Genomic DNA, 8,740 nt, shown 5'->3' on the forward strand with positions numbered 1-8,740 from the left:
TGAGCCTCAGAAGCATTTATGATCTTGTTTATCCTTAACTAAGTATAGCCTTGAAGAAAGAGACCTATGAGGTCCTTCACTAGATACTGAAGAAGATACATTACTTAAGCTCACAATACAAACCTGGGGTCACTAAACTGAGCAGAAAAGAGTTTCTGGGAGACAGATGATGAAGAGATTGAATGAGAAAGTCACCAAATTCAGTGGGGACAGCAGAAGACTCTGGACTCTGGATGCTTTCTTTATCTTTCTCATTTCCTACCTTGACTGAGCCTGTGTCTTGACTGAGCCTGTGTCTTTACTGAAACCCACACATGCAATCAGAAAGCTTCAAAGACAACTGATCTTAGACTAAACTGCTGAATGAAGGTCACTGTAGTCTATAAGAGTGATCAGTGTTCCCAAAAGCAAGAAGAATCCTCAAGTCCTTAAATGGAGCAGCTGACCTCATAGCAGTGGATAATTTCCTGGAACTATAAAAGAGTGCTCTACAATTTCTTCTCCTGATCCATCACCATTACTACTAACAACAAAAGACGTGAGAAAAGAACTGAATGGGAAGTGAGGAAAGAGAAAGAGATGCTTTACAAATTCCCAGTTCTGCAACCTTTCTATGCCAAGGGAGCCCTGTTAACCAATATCTTCCAACAATTCAGAGGAACTAATTCTGAACATCATCCCATTTCCTCCTCCCCTTCATCCCCTGGCTACCACCTTTCTAGTCTCTGCTTGTATGAATTTGACCATTTTAGATTCTACATACAGGTGAGATCATGCAATGTTTGTCTTTCTGAGTCTGACTTATTTCACCTAACAAAATATATAAAGTTTTAGTTAGGCAAGATGAGTAAGTTTTGGAGATTTAGTGTACAGCAAGAGACTATAGTTAACAACACTGAATTGTATACTTTATATTTACTAAGAGAGTGGATCTTAAATTAAGTCTTCTCGCCCCACACACTAAAACAAAATGGTAACTGTGTGGTGGTGATGGATATATTAATTAGCTTGATTATGATGATCATTTCACAACATATACATATCAAAACATCAAGTCATACACTTTAAAGATTTTATTTATTTATTTTATTTTTCCCCCCAAAGCCCCAGTAGATAGTTGTATGTCATAGCTGCACATCCTTCTAGTTGCTGTATGTGGGACTCGGCCTCAGGATGGACGGAGAAATGGTGCCTCAATGCACACCCGGGATCCGAACCCGGGCCGCCAGCATTGCAGCGCGCGCACTTAACCACCAAGCCACAGGGCCGGCCCCATACACTTTAAATATACACAATGTTTATATGCCAATTATACCTCAGTAAAGCTTTTCAAAATAAAGAACTAATAAATTCATAGGAAATGAGAGGAAAGACCTAAGTTCTATTGGCTACATGATATCTCAATCCAACAGACAAGAGCAATAATCAATAATATCAGCTCAGAATTCACAATTTATACTAAATAATTGCTAGGAAAAGAGAATAATTATAAGAGAATGCAACTCAAGTTGTTAAATATTTACTGAGCACTTATTCCACGCTGGGCTCAAGATTAGGAGTCTAGCATCTGGGGACACGTAAATACATTTGTCTGTTATAAGGATGTGCAAGTGTAATTGAGACAAGACTGTTGCCCTTGTGAAGAGTTTCTCCAGGGTGCCCTTCATGTCCTTGTTCCTCAGGCTATAAATGAAAGGGTTCAGCAATGGAGTGACCACCGTGTATATCACAAAAACAATTATATCCTTGTTACTGGAGGTGCTGGATGAGGGGAAAACATACGGCCCAATAATTGTTCCATAATACAGAAATACCACAGAGAGGTGTGAGTCACATGTGGACAAGGCTTTCCAGATCCCCTTCACAGATGGAACCTTCAGGATGGTGGCCCCAGCACAGCCATAGGTGATTAAGATGCATATTAGTGGGAGAGTAATGACTGCCACTCCTGCTGTGAAAATGACCAGCTCATTGAGGGATGTGTCTGAGCAGGAGAGCTTGAGAAGGGCACCAAGGTCACTGAAGAAGTGGGGGAAGGTGTTGTCAGCAAAAAAGGACATAAAGGCCAGGAGAATGGTGTGAGACAGGGCACAAGCACAGGAGAGGATCCAGGATACAACTACTAGTAAGATGCATAGCCCCTCTCTCCTGTAGGTGGGGTAGTGGAGGGGGTGACAGATGGGCATGTACTGATCATATGCCAATGAGATGAGAAAGAAATTGCCCAGATCAGTAAAAAGCATTAATAAAAAAAAGAACATCTGGACTATGCATTCTGCATAGGGGATGGATTGATCCTAAGTCTGCCTGTTCATCAGCATCTTTGGACCCATGACAGACGAAAAGGAGATGTCAGTGAGGGCCAAGTGGCTGAGGAAGAAGTACATGAGGGTGTGGATGTGAGAGTCCAAACTGATGAGCAGGATGATGAGCAGGTGCCCAGCACAGTGGTCAGGTACAAGCCCAGGAACAAGACAAAGAACACGCCCCGCTGCTCCGGTGGGATGGGGAGCCCCAGAAACTTGGACACGCTGCTCTGGTTCTCCATCCTCATGTTCATATTCTCTCTGCTGGGGATGAAAGGACAGTGAAAGAAGCAGAAATGAACAAATTTTGATTTACCTAAGGCAGATAAAAATAAGATCCTTTCTACTAGTGAGTGTGCCAATGTCTGGCTGCATTTCTGTGTCCCTATGAAGATTAATTAAAGTCAATTAATTAGATTATCATGTAAACTAAGAGAACTTGCTAACAATGAAGAGAGTTTGACATACAAGAGAAGTTGGCTCAGTGGCATTTTTCCACCATCTAGGGGAGAGGCAGCCTCTAAGTCATAATTTGCAGCTATATTTTTCAGTAAAGAGAGAGAGACCCATACTGTCTTAGCAGAAGGATAATAAGATAAAATTTCCCTAATTTCTGTTTTTCTTCTGTGATTTTTAAAACAATCACCTGGCTACCCTTGACCTTCATGTTGTAACATATTGAACTTTTGGAATCTGACTTCAAAATCTATTAATAAGTAAAGTACTGTCATGCATTGCTTAACACTTATGTCCTGAGAAATGCGTCATTAGGTGATTTTGTCCTTGTGTGAACATCATAGAGTGTACTTACACAAACCTAGACTGTATAGCCTACTACACACCTAGGCTGTATGATGCTAATCTCATGGGACTGCAGTCCATATATGTGGTCCATCATTGATCAAAACGTCATTATGCAGCATGCGACTATATAGGGTGGAAGCTTCGACAAATTGGGATCCAGTTTTCCCAAAGGAAAGTGGATCAAAAATGAATAGCCAAAGTTTCCATTATGTATAAAGATCAAAGACAAAATAAACATATCTGTTCATTGAACTCAGAGTTTCTCAGAGCTCAGTCTTGCAAAATCACTGCTGTGTAAAGTAAAAATACTACTGACGGTTATATATTTATTACTAGTAATCATGTTTATAAGCCTCTTTAGATCATTTTCCAGTCTCCTCCTGATTCAATGAGCTCTCATGAGACCATGAAAATCTATGATCCATAATAGAAAGAGAGGGGTTATTGATATACCCATCCCTCTTTTTTAGCTTCTTCATTTGGGCTCCTGCATCTTGAACTACAGAACATGCTAACCAGCCCCATATAAACTTCAGATATATCCAGGTCCCTCTGGTCATCAAGATTTTATATCTTACAATATCTGTTTGTGTCGTCCCCTAACAGTCACTGTCTACTCATTAAAATATTCTAAAGCCTATGTTACCAAATCTTGCAAGGTAAATAGGAAAATAAATTGATGACCTCACTGTGTCTTAATTTAAAAGTTCCCTTGAAGCCAAAAATCAATGTTAAATGCCTACATATAGTAAGTAAATGCAGGATATTAAGATTTTATTATAGTATCTCTTAACTGGAAGAAAAATTCAGAAGAGGTTTATACAGGTTAATGGTAGGCTTAAAATCCTTTGCTTCTTTAAGCTGGTGAGTTGAGCATACTCCTATTCCATACAGATATAAACATCCTCCTTTTTAAATTTACTGAAAAGCAGCCAACACAACAGAGTTCTAGATGGGTTGGTAAAAAAGATGTGCAAGAATTCCCGCACCCGGATTCCCAGTCTGATCACTCAAAATGCTGATCACTCAAGCATTTTGGGGCTCCATGTCTGACGACAATGTGGTGCATTGGGAAAAGCATTGAAATTAGAAATAAATTCAAATTCTGGCAATACCACTACATATTTGTGAGTTGTGGGCAAGTGACTGGGTTGTCAGAGCCTTACTTTTCTCTTCTTAAACCGGAGATAAGACTATGAGCCTCAGTCATGAGAAACTTGTAAACATTAATATGATAACATCAGTGATCCACTACTGCAGATAGTTGGCACAAATTGTTAGTTTCCTGGCCTCCATTTCATGAGACCCCTTTTTTCCTTCCTTCTGACTGTCCACTCCTCTCAACAGGCAAATACTAAGCAGAGTTCAATTACCACAAAGCCACTTCATCATGGGATTATGACCCGATGCAGGCAACGGCTATAGACAGCAATGATGAAGTTGGGAGTGCAGGCAGAGTCTAGCCACATCCTGCCTGGTAGAGAATGGCTACTCAAATATCTAACTGTTCTGGACTTCTCCTTATCTTTCTCATTCTCTCTGGTTTCCTTCATGCTTTATAAATAGTATTACTCCTTCCTAAACTTGTAAACTTATTTAATCAATGATATTTAGGATTTTAATAAAATTCATTGGATCTGATTTGACTGTACCTCTTTTTTTCCTGCATAAGCCTTACGAAAAGACCATAGGCAGACTTTCACTACACCACATCCAGCCTTGTGGCCAAAAATAACTCAGTTGCTATTTACTGATAACTGCTATTTCCTTGAGAGTGAAGCTGTGTGCTGTAGAAGGCAGAGCATGGGCTTTGGAGTCAGACAGAATGGATTCCAATAACCTCTCCACCATTTGTAGATCTATGTCATTGGGGAAGGAACTGCATCTCTTGGAGCCTCAGGGTTTCCTCTCTAAAACTGGAATACTAGTCCTGGAATAACAGTAAGAATTAAATAAGATAATGCATTTGAAACACTTCTCTCCTAGGAGGTGTCCTATATGAGGTGACATTGCTTCTATAAACATAAAAATGCAAATATCTCTACTGAAGAAACTCAGCATCTTATCTTTAATGGAACCCAGGCAAACGTAATTGAGGTAGTAGATCTTTCCTGGAACCCAAGTTTGATGCCTTCGATGAAGGTATGGGACTATACTAGGGATTACAGGCAGGAGATAGTCCATCAGATTCTAACAAGGAGCTGCAATATAGGTGCTACATAAAGGAAAAAAGGAGCCAAAGCTCTGTAGGTAGAAGTCCTTCAACATACTTTCAGATAAAAGCAGCAATGCTGTCTAAGAGGAGGAAATGACCAGGGATTTTGGATAAAAGCATTATAGAGGGCTGGTTAATACTTCATGCACTAAATAAGCACAAATTCTGACACCTAGAACGTGAATGATGAGATGAGGCCCCCAGCCTGGATTTGAGGATGTGCCCACTAATTTACACAGCCAGCTGGCGGTATTCCTCATCTCCCCAAGGCTCAGGGTTACAGGTGTGAGAGTCATTGGCCAGTGGCGATTGTGGTATCCCTGTCTTTAGGTACTGGTAATAAGAAGTGACTTAAGCAAGAGCATAGAGAAGTGATGAGCACTGTGAACACAGACATACACACACAAACACACACCTTCTCCTGATGAAGAATGCCCAGTTCTTCTCTGAACTTTATGCTCAAGTCATCTAACTCCTGGGAGTATGGACTTGTTTCTCAGCTTCTTTGTAGGAGATCCAGAGACCAGATTTAACCTACAGCATCTGTGCTCCTAAAGCTCTCCTTGACATTAGAGAGAATATCCATGTGCATGGAGCTTATTCTTCTCAACTCAGCAGCTTCAGAAATGAACACGTGAGCTCCACTCGACCTACCAGGAAGAGGACGCAAGGGGACAAGGCACAAAGCTCTTGGATAGAAACATGCATTAAATATATATTAATTGCTCAGTTTTCTTCTTACTCCCTCCAGGACAGATGTCCTAGGGCAGTGGTCCCTAAACTTTGTTGTTCAGCAGAATCAGGTGGGGAGCTTGTAAAAGGTGCTGATCCCAGCTCCACTTCCAGAGATGCTCATTCATGAGATCTGGGACCAGGTAATTCTGAGGCAGATGGTTGTAAAGGGGAAATGCTGTCCTTAGGAAGAACGTTAAAGTGGATGCACTGTGAATGTGAGCCGCAAGAAAATGTGAAAAGACCTCCTTACTGGCTCTTCCCTACCAAATTTAAGTTTCCCCTAGGTAGGCCATAGTGTGGGATGTGAAGAGGGATTTTTCTCCCAAGTGGAAACTCCTTTTTGGCTTGCTGCCTGTAAAATTCATTCTGTTTCATGGTGGAAATCCAAATAATATAGACATAAAAACAAAGGAGAAAGTCAAAACCCTTGACTCTTCCATTATTCAATTTTTATCATTCTGAAAATGGTTTCTAGTCATAAAATTACATGTTTATGTAATGGGATATAGTATTTTATAGCTTTATTTTTCTACAATAATTTATTGTAATAATATTTGCATTTCTACTTCTATGCATATCAATACATAGAATATATACAATATCAACGTACTTAATTTTTAAAATTTTTAGTTGACCTCTCATTGAATTAACACAAAAATTCACAGTGAAACTTTATTAAAGATTATAATCTTTAATCATCTATGCCTTGAAATCATCTCATTTCTCAGTTTTCTGATCAAGGCTACTTTAATATCTACAAAGCATCACTTTTAATGGGCTCCATTGTCTTAGTTCCTTGGTGCCTGTGACTTAGTCCTTTGAAAAGAGAAGAACCTAACTTTGAACATGCCCATGACAGTACACAAAGGATGGAAGTCCAGGTTGAACCCTGTGGAGAGAGAGACAACAATGCCAGATTATGTTCACTTACACATAGGCTAAGTCAAAGCTTACGGAATGAAATTAAATGAATAATAAAGGAAAGTTGTTATTGTAGTATTCTACATATATATCACATATTGACTCCTTCAAATTGTTTTGATTTCCATCTTTACACCCCAAACAGAACAGAGTTTGGAGCATCATCACAGCCTTAAATGTCCTTCCAGCTGCTGGTTATATACTAATTAGTTTTATATTCATATGTAAAGGTGGGTAAACATATTGCATTTTGCATAGTGCAGATGCAAGCAAAAAGAGGAGATGAAAAGACTGGAGTAAAAAAATTTGATGCACATAATAACAATAACATAAAAGGGATTCAAGAAAAATGCTGTCTTATGGGTTATGTCAAGAAACATGGGAAGTTTCATGAGGCCTTTTAGAAACCAATGACATCATATAACATAAAATTGTTCATTGCCCTGTCGAGAACTCATGTCCCTTTGTGGAGGTACAGCTACCCTGCAATCAACTACTGCATTATAAAAAATAGACTTTTTATTGTGCATCATGTGTGAAATAATTGTTAGTTCAAAACTATTAAAATATATTTTGAGTAACATTAGCAAAGTTGCAAGTTGTACTGAAATCCCACAAGGCTTAATGGTAACAAGAAGGCACCAATAGACATAGAATATAATTTTTTTCAAAGCTTTGACTTCATTTTTGTTGAACATATAGTCTGGTGTGATGTTACAAAGTGTGATATGTAGTATCCATATATCTATATTATATATAAGAGAGAACAGAAAATCTGATAGCTCAGGAAAGAACCTCTTATATTAGAGATTGAAAAAAGGAATTTATTGTAGCCAGAATTAATCTGAAAATATCAACATGAACCATAGATTTCTCTACCATCAAAATAATTTAAGCATTCTCTTGTTTCACTCTACCTACTACCAGAATTCACATAAGGTGTTATAAATGTGCATCCCACAATTTCTGTGATTAATTCTTTATACCAGTGCTCTTCAAATCACAGTTCACATATTTGCAACATCAGCATCATGAGAGAACTGGTTACAAATGCAAATTCTTGGGCCCCATCCCAGATTTACTGAATCAGAATTCGGGGTGGTAGATTCCAGAAATCCGTGTGTTAGCAAGCTCTCCAGGAATTCATATGCACATTAAAGTTTGAGAAGCTTTGCTTTCTTTTTTCTTTTGGGAAAGCACGACGTCCAAGAAGGATAATCAGGGCTGAGTCTGGAGTCCCATTTGTAGGAAAGCAATGAAGCTTTCAGGGAGTTTGCACTATAATTTGGTTGTATTTACAGAGTAGGCTAGCATGAAGCATGCTTTCATTAATGATTGTGTATGGGGGCTAAGCAATTTTAACCGCATGCTGTTGGCAAAGGGGGATTTCCTGGGGAGTCTTGATCTCCAACAGGGCCTCCCATCTTCAGAGTTCTTGTTGTAACATTTTCTACCATGAGCAGAGAGTAATACATTTCCTCTTGTTTAAGTGACAGGTAGTGAATTCTTTGATTTAAGTAGACTCATAAAGACAAAAAGAAAACCCATTTAGTCTGCGTAAGAGAGTGTAGTGAAATAATATAGTTAATTCTTTAGATTCTGGGATGTGTTAAAGCCTGAGATTATGGGCCAAAATTAAGAGTCTCCAAAACTCTCTTCAAATAAAGATAACCAAGCTGTATATTATAGTATTATTTATGCTCCCAAGTTGCATAAATAAGTAACAAAATTAATTTGGCATTTGCTGATCAAAAGTTAT

At 38.9% G+C, this 8,740-nt stretch overlaps 1 pseudogene; it reads right to left on the reverse strand.

The window, feature by feature from the left end:
- Window positions 1-1,511: 1,511 nt before the first annotated feature.
- Window positions 1,512-2,560, reverse strand: LOC147913214 (olfactory receptor 1J4-like; annotated as a pseudogene).
- Window positions 2,561-8,740: the final 6,180 nt, after the last annotated feature.

Source organism: Ceratotherium simum, chromosome 29, assembly GCF_057802395.1.
Source record: "Ceratotherium simum simum isolate JZ-2026a chromosome 29, ASM5780239v1, whole genome shotgun sequence".
Classification (NCBI taxonomy): Eukaryota; Metazoa; Chordata; class Mammalia; order Perissodactyla; family Rhinocerotidae; genus Ceratotherium; species Ceratotherium simum.